The 14071-nt window shown below is 43.4% G+C and overlaps 1 long non-coding RNA gene across 1 annotated transcript; it reads right to left on the bottom strand.

Moving 5' to 3' along the window:
- Positions 1-1140: 1140 nt before the first annotated feature.
- LOC134460562 (uncharacterized) lies at positions 1141-1862 on the bottom strand. The gene is made up of 2 exons (XR_010037109.1): positions 1778-1862; positions 1141-1511 (listed from the first exon to the last, which is right to left on the bottom strand). It is a non-coding gene; the product is annotated as an uncharacterized LOC134460562 (long non-coding RNA).
- Between the last annotated feature and the right edge of the window lie 12209 nt (positions 1863-14071).

Genomic DNA, 14071 nt, shown 5'->3' with positions numbered 1-14071 from the left:
GAAACAGTGGATCATCATAACTGGCAGCTGGGAGGTCAGCTGTGCCCACTGTACCTGTATGGCTGGCATTGCGGAGTCCTGTACGCATGTTGGGGCTCTGCTGTTCGCAATAGTCAACTTACCGCAAACGAGAGGCAAAGACTGTGACAGCACTATGCAACTCAAACAAGGCCACAGGTATTACGCACAGGTGCAGACACAGATCTTTGTGACAGGTTCCTCTTACTGTGACTTTGTAGTGTGGACACTGAAAGATCTGGTCGTGGTCAGAGTTGTGCCAGATGTTGTGCCAGATGTTGGCACAGGAATTTTTCCGCAAGGTTTCCCTCCCTGAGCTCATCTGCCGGTACTACTGTACACCCGAGACCCCTCTACACCACAGCGCACCAGAGTTTTTACTGTGAAATCAAAGAACAGCAAAGCAGCCACAGCACCAGCACCAAAGCAGCAGTGGAAAACAGTGAGGAACCCAAAATCAGCAAGGAATGAGACCAACAAAGAATATGTGTGGTGTGTGTACAGAGTGCCTGAGGAGCTAGACACCATGGTTTGCTGTGATAACAGCAGCTGTACAGTACGACGCAGTGGTTCCACCTCACCTGTGTTGGACTTGATGCGGCCACTGCAGAAGAGAAGGCATGGTATTGTGATGCTTGCCTCTAATCACAAGGTGGTAGTTTTGCAGAGGTATTCCTGCACTGCACTGAAGTTCTGCACAATTTCCTTTTTTCTTTTTTGAATATTTTTTTTTTTTTGTATACGGTCTGTTAAGATAATTTGTCATTTAATATAATTTGCCCCCCCCCCCTTTATAGTACTCAGGTGTTCTGAAGTTGAACTACTACTGTTAAGATATTGCAATAATTTCCTTTGTCCCCCCCTCCCCACCATTACATTAATATTTTGCCTTGTACTTTTTCAAATGCACCGTTTTGTGCTCTCAGGTTCTCAAGTTGCACTGTGAATTTATGTCAACACTACTGTTAAGATATTTCAATACAATTACAACATTTTTACTTACTGTACTTACAGATCTCAGGTTATCACTAGTTGCACTTTCAGTATTTACAGTGATTCAAAACGACATACTTGAAATGACTTTTGTCTTATTACTTTACTTGTGAATAAAATTATACACACTTGAGTCTCAAAGCACATTTATTTCAGTCAACTTCAGCTTTGCACAACACTCCTGCTCATGATGGTCAGAGTACAACATACAGACACAATCTTGTCAAGGAATGTTTTTTCTTCACCTTCACATGGCAACACCATGTTGATGGGCACTTTTGCAGACAAAATTGTGTATTTGTTTCAGACAGTTCCAATCACCCTTTCCACGTGAATTCGGAGATGAGCAATTGTCCTTGTGTTTTCCACATCTCTTGCTTCCAATTGACAGTGTCCTCTTGTGAAGGCGGGGATCTTTACCTCAGCACACACCGGCCCCTGGTCAGCTTCATCCTCTAGGCCTGCAGGTGCTGATGCTGGTGCTCCCCCAGTTGTCTCCACTGTGGATCAGATACAGATTTTATTAGCCCAATGTGTCATGCAAATACAATGCCCATGCAAAAGGGACAAAACATATCTTAACAAGGCTGATGAGCAGAATCAAAACCACTCGCCGAAGAGTCAAAATAATCATTGTTTTGAAACACTTAACATTTCATTGGACAGACATAGATTTAAGAGATGCACCCAATCTAGATGGAGAAAAGACATTAGAGCCTTAGAGCCCTCATTGTTTTTAATTTTGTCAAAGGTATGTAAGGCTTACCTGGTGTAACAAGGGGTGTCTCATCCATCGACGCTATGCTCTCAGTCCTTCGTCGTTTTCTTTGTTCCTGTCTCATAGCGAGAAGTCTCTGTGGTGGTGGTGACTGTCTTGGTCGTGTACCCCAAGTGCAGTGATAGTGCCCAATCCGGATGGGAGGTGTTCATTTCATTTGCTGGTGTACCTAGTGAAACAACCAGTGTTATTACTATGCTGTGCAGCTTACTAATACGTATGTAGCAGAAAATAAGAGTGTTGTAGAAAGGGAAATCGGGTGCTACACAGTCCTCTGATGAAGACGCATATCGAAATCTTACTGATAGTAGGCCTACTGGTAAAATAAACAATAGGAAAGACAACCGTGTGGCACCAGATACCTTTCCACTTATGATGTAGCCCTGCTCTAAATGCACCTGGTTTATCATTTAAAAGCATGGAGTGCACATTTCCTTTGTTTAAAAAGGGTGTTGTTGTGTTTCAATGGACCTGGCTAGCTATGCCAGCTACAGTAGGCTGTAGATTAGCCAACAGTGGTTGATGAAAGAAACAGTGCATTTAACGAAAACTATTTCACTTACCAAAATGAAAATGCAGAGAGCACACTCGTCAGGATTGAGTGGAAAGTTATTTTTGGTCGTCTTACAGCAGCGACCCATGCTAGCCGACGACACTTTGTTATGTCCCAGACTTGGTCACCATGGTGCTGCCTCCAAGAAGGAAATGAGTAGAAAGATAATCCAATTCCCCCTTTCCTATGGTGGCTTGCGCTATTGCACCCCACGACACAACAACGATGGACAATAGTGGCAAAGAAAAGTGAGCAGCAAGATAGTTAAAAATCACAATTAAGTAGCAAGACCAGGCGAGACTACGTCCTGCGCTGCGCTGGAAAACAATGGGGAAAAGGGACGTCTATGCACTAAACATGGCAGATCCAGCGCGGTGACGTCATATGCCCGTTCCCAATTACAGTAGAAACATTACGGGAGACTAACTGTAAACATGCAATGGTGACTGGAATTATTAAACAATGCTCAACGGGAAACAAAAACATATTTAGAAAACAACGCGGCAGAAAGCCAAACAAATGTCCGTAGTGCATACAAAATGTTCATGAAGGCAACTTGTATTGGTAAGCAGCACCTGGCTGCAGTGACGGGCAGGCTTGCCCCGTCACGAGGATTAGTGTTCAGTAGGCCTACTATCACGTTTTAAGTGTGTTGTATATGTAGAAAGCAATGTATACTGATAATCCTATGCAAAATTTCCTTGACTTCATTCATTCATTGCCAACTGGCAATGAATTAAATATGGGACAGTTCATTTTGGCAGGGTGTCTGGGGGTTTTCTCCCAGAAAATGTTGTATTTCTTAGATGTAATTTCTTGCATTTTCACGTATTCTAACATCCCGTTGTCAGTTTCAGCTTAATAGGAACCAATACATATCCAATTATATTTATTATTTAATTACAACCAATACCAATACAATACGAATAAGAAGTATTAACATTTTATCTCTATATATGAGGTCTATAATATATGAGCTTTATCAAATGCCTATTACAGTACAAATTCACCATTTATAATAGAAGTGTGATGTGCACTTTACAACATATATACAGTATAACAGAGGGACCATTGGGTTAATGTCATGCAGGTTTCGATTTTGCCCCGAGGGGCGTAATTGCGCATTTCGGTTATTTTTATTTATTTTTTTAAAAATCGTTAAAAAAAATACAAATATATTTTTTTAACATCCGGGCCGGATGGAACCCTCTGGCGGGCCGGATGCGGCCCGCGGGCCGTACGTTCGACACCCCTGGATTAAAGGCACTTTTACACATTAACCTTCAAGTCAGATGTGGACAATTGTTCTTTTTAAAATATGTGCAACTCTCCAAGTAGTAGTGGTGTTCTCTAGTATTTCATAACAATTTTATTAGGGAAATGTCATGTCATGCCATTTTCTTTTAATTATGAATACAAAATGCCATATGAAATACACCATGACTATACTTTGCAATGGAACTTGCTATAGAATACCAGTGAACACTACTTGCTACTTGTGAAATTGCACATCTTTAAAACAAATCTTAAGGATGTAGAAAACAGGTTGTGACAAAATTAACCAAGTTAACCAAATAGAGACAGCAGCAAACAGCAACATTTTGCATCACATTGCATATAGTCCTGAGAAGGGGCTAAAAGTGCTAAATAAAGAACTTCTCCTTTAAAGTTTCATATGTGCTACACTGTCTGTAGGCCTACCTGATGGCAGGGGTGGTAGTGGAGGAGCAGTCTCTGGTTTTCTCTTTTTGGCCTGCATGGCTGTCTGTGTACGTGTCTGGGATGAAGAGATCTCCTGCTGGTCAGTGTCCTCAATATTCGCATAGATATCGTCATCCATTGGGACAGGTGCAGTTCAGAGCATTTCAAATGTGCAACTGTAAATACAATGTGAGCTTTGCAATATCTGCAAACTCTCAGTGGTTAAATAAGGTAACTAAGCACAACCCCTCAACCACATGTTGTGGTTTCAACATGTTAAATGTAAATTCTGGCAAATTCATATAGGATAGGAAAATGAAGAGGAAAGACAACTTTTTCTCTTTGATCTGTGGCTGGGAAGCAAAAAACAGGAAGTTATTTGTTTAGTTTACATTGTCTGACATCTGCTTGTCTGAGGCCATCACTGGTGGAAAGTGGTAAATAATACGGTGCGCCAATACATAGGTAGTAGCGTGAACATTTGTATTGAATACATTATATATTAAATTATTAGATTTCAATAGTAGACTTTTCCAAACATCCTTCAATTAATGCTAACCATGTGCCCATGGTTAGCATGTGTTGAACTTTCTTATAGTAGTAGTAGCAGTATAGCCAAATGTATTTGGAATAAGTATAATTTAAACTTCTCTGATCTAATTGACATTTTTTTATGGGAAAAAAAAAAAGTGTCGTTTTGAAATATGTTGAGTTCGGGGAAAAAAATTGAGTTCGGGGTTGCTATGTAACCTGATGGGTTGAAAGTGATGTCGCGCGCTTTAAGGGCCTTTCTGTTACTTGTCGCCGCCGCCGTTAGCCTTTTTATTGCCTGTTCATAATTTTTTTTTTTCACCATAATACAATAACATAGTAACTTTTAAACAACATCATATGAATACTTATTAATTACGGACTCAAACATGACAAACTCGTAAATCCTCGAGTATACAAACAGACATTTTACAGGCTGTAGCTTCAATGTTAGAAAACATGTTTGTGATTAGCCACAAAAAAACTTTACAATTACTACACACTGTTTATTTCTGTAACAAGATAAACTGTGGTTTTGAAATTGTGTGGCCCCACCATAGCTCCTGTCCGCGTTAATCTCGGGCGGTTGAATCACAAGATCAGGTCATTATAGTTACAATGTAGGCCGATAGTACATTCAAAGAGGTGGAAACACCTCGCAATAACTTATTCCGTTTTTCTCAATTGGTTTTATACATTTCTCACAACAGAATACTAATTCTCAAACATGTTTGTTCAATTATCACTTCCTGGTGTTACCTGTGCACATGATAAAATCAGTTTCTCATTGTTTTCAGCATATAGCAAATGCTTTCGTACCATGCCATGGTTGTGTAGCCTACAATTCTCAGTTTTTTCATACGTTATAAATTGCTTTTGTCATTCACTCAAAAAGCTTTGTCACTGAATTGTCCTCCAAAACATTTAGGACCTAGGTCATTGTAAAAGTCTTGACATGCAAAATGATTTAGCCTACCAAGCTGTCATAATGTGCTAAGCACTGTATACTTTCCATTGATTTTCTTCTATAGGCCTAAATATGATCAGAATTGGTAAATTGCTCGCAGGTAAATATTGACTCTCTCTAATCAAAGGCAGTAGAAGGTAATAATATTTCAAAGAGGAAACAGACATGCAATATAACAATAGGAACTGTACTGCATTACATTACTCTATGCCTCATGTGCCCTTCAGTCTACAATATGGCTCCACGCAAAATTACAATATTTGCTTAGAATTTCACAAGAGAGTAAGTGCACTTTATACAGTGTCAGTGTATTATTTCAAATTTATTTGGCTTTACAGATCTATATTTTTTACATGGGCCTGCAAGACAAGTAAAAAGGGGTGGCACAGGGCGCATGTTTACACCTCAACCAGAGTTGGCTATTTTTTCTATTTTGCAATGAGAATGCCTGTCAATAAATAGGTCATACTCTAACAGTAGGGACACATAGCAGGCGAAACGAGCGAGGCGAAATTCAGTGTTCTATTCTGACAACTCAACTGTCATCAGGTCGTTGCGGCGTGACGGAAGTTTGCTTCGCATGGCCAAATTCGCGTCTATGTGTTCGTAAAGGTAGGAACACATAGACGCGAATTTGGCCAAGCGAAGCGAGCTTCGCCATTCATTCCTATGAGAGATGCGAAGGCAAGCAAAAGCAAGCGAACTGGAGAACTGAAAAAACGGAGACAGCACCAAATATTTCGATGGTAACTCTCTGGTTTGATGGTAACACTGCATTGCAGACAACCCAGAAAATGGGCTAAATGTGCTACTGTCTCTGTACCTGATGGTCGGTGTGGTAGTGGAGGAGCAGTCTCTGCGGTTTTCTTTTAGGCCTGCCGTGTATGTGGTTGGGAAGATGAGATCACCTCCAGGCCCAAATCATCAACATTCACACAGGTATCAGCATCCATTGAGTAAGGTCTAGCTCAGAGCAAAACTGCGCCTGCTCACACAACCTAACCTAACTCTGTCTATTATTGAGAAAAGTGGACAAGTACTGTAGGCCTATATACTGTATGTAAACCCCTGGGGGATAAACAAGGTGACGTGCTAAGGTAACTAAGCACCACACCTACATGTACATGTCAGCCAAATGGTGTGGCTTCAACATGTAAACTAAGGTGTATTTCAAATAATTTTAATAATCCGTATGTGAGCTTTAGTCTGTCCCATCCCTGCTTCTGTATTGCTCTTATTTGTTCGACTTGCTCTGCTATCTCTTTCCCAAGCCTGTTTCTAGGATTTTGGGGGGCCTACTGTAGGCAAAGGGGTTGTTGGGGGCCCTAGGGCATTTTTTTGGACGGTGGTCCTGGGGTCGTCCCCCCGAAAATGTTGTATTTCCTATTTCCTGTTGTATTTTAATCAATTAGACATCCGGCTTGATGCTGGCTGAGTCACATCATCTTCATAATCAGCTGTCCCAGTCCATAACCATTACATTCCTTCCCATAGGATAACCAACTTAACTAAAATGAAATTAATATAGGCTTCCAGAAATGACAGACCAGCAAAATTAAGTCCAAAAGCAGGTAACTTGCAGGCATATTCAAGCACATCTCGCTACAACTGCAGTCCAGTCCCAGGTCACCTTGTCATATGACGTCTGCATTTCAGGACCCCAATTTGTACTATATCAACAAGTTCGTCACTCCTTTGTTTCGACTAGCCTACTATTAAGGTGAAATAATACCAAAGTTGCATTTCCTCTCCTGTTTTCGGTGGGCTTCTCCAACGGCTTTCCTCTTTGATTATCTTTCAATAGCCTAGGCCTGTACAGCTACTTTCTTTACCGGGCAGTGCAATACATGTGTCATTGTCACAGGTTCACAATAGGCTTCTAAAACAGAAAGACGTGCATTAAAAGTAGCTTAATACGTTCTACTATAGGATGTTTTGGGCTCAAAACGAATGCATCAGACAGGTAGGAGCTAGGTCCGATAGGAGCGAACTGAGATGAAACAAAAGCGCTCATGCTCATTTTTAGATGCGTCCCAGCATCTCTATAAGAGGGTCTGTCCGTCTGTCCGTCCGTCCGTCTGAAACGCATTCCTTCAATTGTGTCTGAAACGCATTCCTTCAATTGTTCCTTCCTGTGGCCACAAGGCGGCAGACTTGCCATTTTGGACCGGAGCGAATGCGTGCAAGCCAGAACGTATGCTATGTGTTCCTGTGGCCACAAGGCGGCAGAGTTGCCATTTTGAACCGGAGCGAATGCGTGCAAGCCAGAACGTATGCTATGTTACCAAACAGGCAAGACTAACTGACGAAGCATTGAGAGACAACTGAGGGGGGCATTCAATTTTCGCCATTGTTTTGCGTTTGGACAATGGGAGGGAACTTTATTTTGGTTCGTCAGAAACTAGCGGAAATTAACTATTTAGAAGTAGGCAGGCAGTTTTTGACACAGATGTTTGTGCTCGGATAGAGGGGCGTTTGCATTGCACAACGCTCCACGACATGGAACCGTAATTAGTTGACAGGCGACCTGCAGCGCATAGCCTACAGCTCTTCCTCTAAACGTGGACCTGTAACATTTGGTTAGCTTTCTCCTTTCATAACATTCACATTTTCCTTTGTGCTTGGATAGACTGGCGTTTGCATGTATAACGCTCCACGACATGGAACTGTAATTAGTTGACAGGCGACCCGCAGCGCAGCTCTTCCTCTAAACGTGGACCTGTAACATTTGGTTAACTTTTTCTTTCTTTCATAACATTCACATTTTCCTCCGCTTTTCCCCAGTCCACAAACTCGGGCTCAGACGTCTGTATGTAGCCTACGAGCCCCCCTTTTAATATTCCCAGCAAGTTTAGGCTACTTAGTTCTGCCTTTTCACTCGAACAACAAGTAGACAGCTGGGCCATTTGACATACGGTGTGTTACTCGTAGCCTACATAGGGAGGTTTTTTCGTTGGCAGGCTCGTACCCCACAGGTGCTTTTCGTTGCGCTCAGAGAGAGTACAGGAGAGAACGCGTCTTTCGTAATTGCTTTGCAGTCGTGTGCATTTGATAAACTCTGGCACGGAAGTTCACTGCTTTGTGCCTTGACGGTGAAGCTGGTATTGAAAAAAAGTCCATAATTCACCTAAAGGGTGAACCCATAAGCGCATGATTCACCCAAACGGTTTTATTTATTTATTATTTGTCGATGTTTAGATTCTTTCCCACATGCACATAATGCTGAAATGGCGTGATACTAAAGGTTGTTAGGCCTAATAAATGTCTGGTAATTTGTAATGTAGCCTACTTCATCTAGGCTATGTGAAATGTCAAATCATAGCCTATGGTTCTTTTCCAAATCCAAGAATGATGATAAGCTTACTATACCCTAAACTGCAAAAAATAAAGCCATGTCTCGCCATTTTGCTGCCTTGCTGCCTGCCACAATATTTGGAGTGTCCATGATGACCAATAAACAAAAAGTACATCCTCGGGGGGCGTTGACAGGCTAGGAGGAGGCCAGGGGGGCGTTTGGGGGGGAAAATGGCATAGTTGGAACTGGCATAGAGGGACACATCTGTTGTCCGCCTGTCGGCCTTGTTTTAACCTTGCTCTGCGCTTTGTCAATGCATGCGTTGCTTCGCGCTCCCCTCCATTCACATGCTCTGCATTACACTCAGAATATATAATCTGTCTACAATCCCTCACCTTTCACTTTGCCATTGTCAACAGTAGTGTTGCACCGATACCGATACCAGTATCGGTAGATCAGCACTAAAATGGTGGTATCGGCATTTACAGATGCTTGTATGACACTTAAACAGCCTTGAAATTAGTTATTTCATAGAGGTATTTAAAAAGTATAAAACGTTTTGCTGGATTCACTTTGTATTCGTCTTTTTCCTGTTTCACAAAGGTAGGCAGCAGCCTGACAAAGCCATGTAATGATTTTACATCCAAGTAGTATGCACTGCAGCCCTTCATATATTTCAAATCGGGTGGTATCGGTATGGTATCGGTATCGGGCGATACTGCACTGCCAGATATCGGGTATCAGTTGGGCCAAAAATCGCTATCGGTGCAACACTAGTCAACAGTCAACAATACCCGAGGAAGCGCTTTCTCTCACCTGTTACCCAGTATGCGTGCTTATTCAGTATAGGCCTGTTGTTTCATGTGTTCTGTATAGGGCTATGGTCTTATTTTATCTCTAGTAGGCCAAAATGTTATATCTGCAGCTTGGTCTTCAATTTTCATATCAGAGGTTGCTTATTGTGTGGCCACTTAAAAAGTCTTAAGTCACCAGGTATGGTTGGTCACTCTTTTCCCACCTCTCTCTCTCATACCAAGTATCCCACCTATGTGGATGATACCATAAAATATATTATGCCATTAATTAGATTCATTCATTACTTACTAATTTTTAAAATCTCCTTACAGCACTAATCGTGACCTTAGCCTATCTATTATCGAGAAGAGTAGACACACATACGGTATCCACAAACTCATGAGGGTTGAAACGGACAACAACGCCCAAATGCTGTGGCTTCAACATGAAGATGTAAATGCAGATGCAAATTCTGGCTAACTCTGAAAATAAAATAAAGAGAACTTGTTCTGTTTTAAAGAAGAGCTGTGGCCGGTGAGCAGAAAAAGGAAGTTATTTGTTTAGAGTTGTGTGAAGCCATTGTGGGGCCATTTCCAAACTGTGTGAGGCCTGCAACTGTACCAAAGGTCAGCATTAGCACTGCAGTAACACCTCATGACCAAGAAAACACGACTGTGGAGGATGAGGAAGACTTGACTCAGTCCTAGTGCCTCTATCTTGAGTTTGTCTTGTTGCCCCCCCCCACACACACACACACACACACACACCACACACACACACCTCATTGCCTTTGTCTCACTCCATCCCTCTCTCTGCCAAGTGAAATTGCCCTAATCTTTTATGTTTTAGATATTTCTTCTGTCCAGTTCACTTTCCCTTAGTTATTTGCATTTGTTTTTGTGGTTCTCTGTCATTTTCTTAGTCTCCCCCTCCCTGTCTCTCCCTCTCTCCTTCTCCTGGCTCAACAAAACATGCAATCAGGTGAAATAAAGCCGTCCCGCCCAGCAGTCTATGGCTCTACCCCTGCACACATTCAGGGTACCTCCAGTCAGTGGCACAGTAAGCCAGCTGGCACAGCAGTCAGCGCAGCAGCAACCAAGCTGGTGATCCGTGCTCCACCTGTGTGTTTATGTCCTGTATTTGTAATTAATCTTGTTCAGGGATGCAAGGTGAATTTCGTGTGTCAACTGAAATTCAAGTGAATATTGTATTGTATAAGCATATTTTAGCCAGTGCCAGGTAGCACTAGTGGCGGTGGTTGTGGTGGTGGAGCCAGGACCGTGGACAGCTTTGACCAGGCCCGGGACAAAACCACCTGAAAGGGCCCCTCTAAATGCATACAATGTAGAGGGAAAACAATGTTGGAGCCCTCTCTCTGGACCCAGCACAACTGACCTATTTGTCCCCCCCAGTTGGCTTCCCTGGTGGTGGTGGTGCTGTTGGGGGAGGAGGAACACCTCCACGTTGACGGGCTCCTGCCGCCTGCCGCCCAGCTGCTACCATTACGGTAATTATACGGTGGTGCGGTAATGTTCAGGTTCATGTTGTTCCTGTCCTTTCAGCAGCAGCCAGCGGCCATGAGAGGCAGGAGGCGGGAGACAGGCGGTGCAGCAATACAATAGTGCAGGACAGGGTGGAATTGAGGAGGAGGAGGAGGAGGAGAGCAGAAGTAGAGGAGGAGGATAAGAGATGCTAGGAGGGGTAGGAGAGGAGGAAGAGGGGAGGAGTGGAGAGGAGAGGAGAGGAGAGCAGAGGAGAGATGGTAGGAGAGGAGGAGGAGAGGAGAAAGGCAGTGCAGCAATACAAAAGGACAAGCCATGGCGGAGTTGAAGTAGAAGAGGAGGAGGAGGAGGAGGAGGGGTAGGAATAGGAGACGGGGTAGGAATAAGAGAAGAGGAGGAGGAGATGGTAAGTGGAGGGGTAGGAAAGGGAGAGGAGGAAGAAGAGAGTGAGGATAGGCAACCGCAGCTTCAAAGGAAGAGGAGAGGAGGAGGAGAGAGGAGTGGAGTAGGAGAGATGGAGTGGAGGAGGGGGTAAGAGGAGAAGTAGAAGAGGGAGAGGAGGAAGAGGAGAGTGAGGATATAGGCCACCGCAGCTTCAAAGGAGGAGGAGAGTAGGAGAGGAGTAGGAGGAGAGAGGAGTGGAGGAGAGGTGGAGTGGAGGAGGAGAGATGGAGTGGAGGAGCTAAAAATGGCCATGAAGTAGTAAGCGGACCACAGAGCTAATTAGAAGACACAGAGGACCGAGTGGAGAGAAAAATATGATGGGCCGGTCAAAACGACAGAGAGGAAACATAAAAACCAAGCCGCAAGGGCCGCTAATGCAAAGAGAGAGAAAATTATTATTTCCGTCGCATTGATTTAATCGAGTTGAAATGGTGAGACACTTTTTGTCAGACTATGGGCCTACTTTAGAATTTAAAGAGAGGAGGTTTTTTTGTCCAAACAATGTGCCTGGGAGCAATGAGTCTACTGAAAAGCCAATTGGGAGCAGAGGGGAGCTCAAAAGGCGCCAATCTAGCCGCCACTGACAGCCTCTTTAGCACGACAATTAAAGCCGAAATGGAACGAACAACAAAATGTATTCAAAGTCATTCTGAGGAGTGTGCTGGTCGCAGACGACATGCAGTCGCTGTTTCCATGGCAGTGAGAGAAATGTTCTCAGCTTACCGAGCGAGAGCTGTCGGGGACAGGCGGGGTGCTGGGAAGGAGGGACTGTGTGTGTGTGTGTTGGGAGTGGGGTGTGTGTGTGTGTGTGTGTGGGGTTCAACAGATGGAAAATAAAAATAAAACACAGAAATCCAACTCCAATCGGAAGGAAAACTAATTAGCATATAAATGCGGGAGTTGATTGTTGCCAGAGATGGCTTGATGGCTGAACAGTATAGAGCCCGCTCTGCGTTACCTTTTTTGCTCTTCGCCCTGAAACATTTCAATTCTATCACTCCATTTGGGGAGGAGGGGGGGGAAGGAAAAGAAAATGAAGGAGAATTAATGGAAGAGGTACAAACATGACATGACGCTACCTTGCCTGTCTGCCTCCTGTTGTTTCCGTCAGGCTCCACTAAGCTGAACCCCGTCATATCGCCACCAGCCCTTCCACCATCCCATGATCATGATTTTTTTTATTTATTTATGACAACAGCGCATTAGGGCTGTGCAATATATCAAATTTATCTGGTGATATCAATATTGCTGTCATGATATCAAATTCCAAAATATCGAGTTGAAACTACTTTTGTCATTTGTCTACAGGTATACTGCCAAAAGTAGGTTATGCTAATATAAGTGCAATACATCCCCCTCCACTTGAGCCATTGCGAGCAGCACAGAGAAGACTTGCTACCCAACACTCATGTAGAACACAACTGTGTGTGGCCCTGCCGTGGCCAACCAGTAAGGCACTCGCCTGCCATGCGGCTGACCCGGTTCGATTCTCGGCCCAGGTCCTTTGCCGACCCCTCCCTGTCTCTCTCCCAATTCGCTTCCTGTCCACCTCTCACACTGTCCTATCAAATCAAGTCGAGAAAGACCAATTTTTTTTTTTTTTTTTAAAGAACACCGCTGTGTGTTTCTCTGGCCCTCCACTCATACTGCTGAAGTGTTCAGCACAATTATTTGTCTTTAAAAGAGATATCGTCTTAAAAAATCGTGATATCAATATTGACTGAAATAATCGTGATATTGATTTTCCTCATAATCGAGCATCCCTACAGCGAATCACCTCACCTCTTCCTCCGTGCAAACACAACCATAACTAGACAACCATATCTATGTTGTCCTCATTGAAAACCTGACTAGCCAATGGCAATGAATTTGTGAGAGCACTTCAGTAAATCATCTCACTTTATATTCATATACCTGTATTATATAGCCTGCATGAAAGCACAAATAGCCACTGATCTTGACAGCTCCCGGACGACAGCTCTTAACTTCATCTCACCCATTTTTAATTATTCCGTAAGGTCGATGGTCAAGGACGAGGATGACATCACTGCACAGCAAGAGTTACTTTTGTTCAGGTGAAGAAGAGGAGGAGGGGATGGAGAAGAGGAGGAGGAGGGGAGGTGGTGGAGAGGAGGAGGAGAAAATGAGGAGAAGGCAAAGAGAGAAAAGAAGAGGAGAAGAGGGGGAGGAGAGGAGCAGGAGAGAAGAGGTGGGTAGGGAAGAGGGTAGGAGGAGGTGGAGAAAACAGGGGAGGAGAAAAGGGCCAATGTTCACCTTCTGGAATTTAGTGTACAGGACTCTCCCTTGACTGTTGTCTGTGAAATCCTTCCACTGCTAAACATATTAAATCGATATCAGTTCAGTGGCTCTGTTCTATCTAGGATATACCTCACTAGCTTTTCATGCCATTTTATTGTGTGTGTGTGTGTGTGTGTGTGTGTGTGTGTGTGTGTGTGTGTGTGTGTGTGTGTGTGTGTGTGTGTGTGTGTGTGTG

This window comes from Engraulis encrasicolus, chromosome 2, assembly GCF_034702125.1.
Source record: "Engraulis encrasicolus isolate BLACKSEA-1 chromosome 2, IST_EnEncr_1.0, whole genome shotgun sequence".
NCBI lineage: Eukaryota > Metazoa > Chordata > Actinopteri > Clupeiformes > Engraulidae > Engraulis > Engraulis encrasicolus.
The sequence above is the reverse complement of the archived record's forward strand: the minus strand, read 5'-3'. Positions and strand labels throughout refer to the sequence as shown.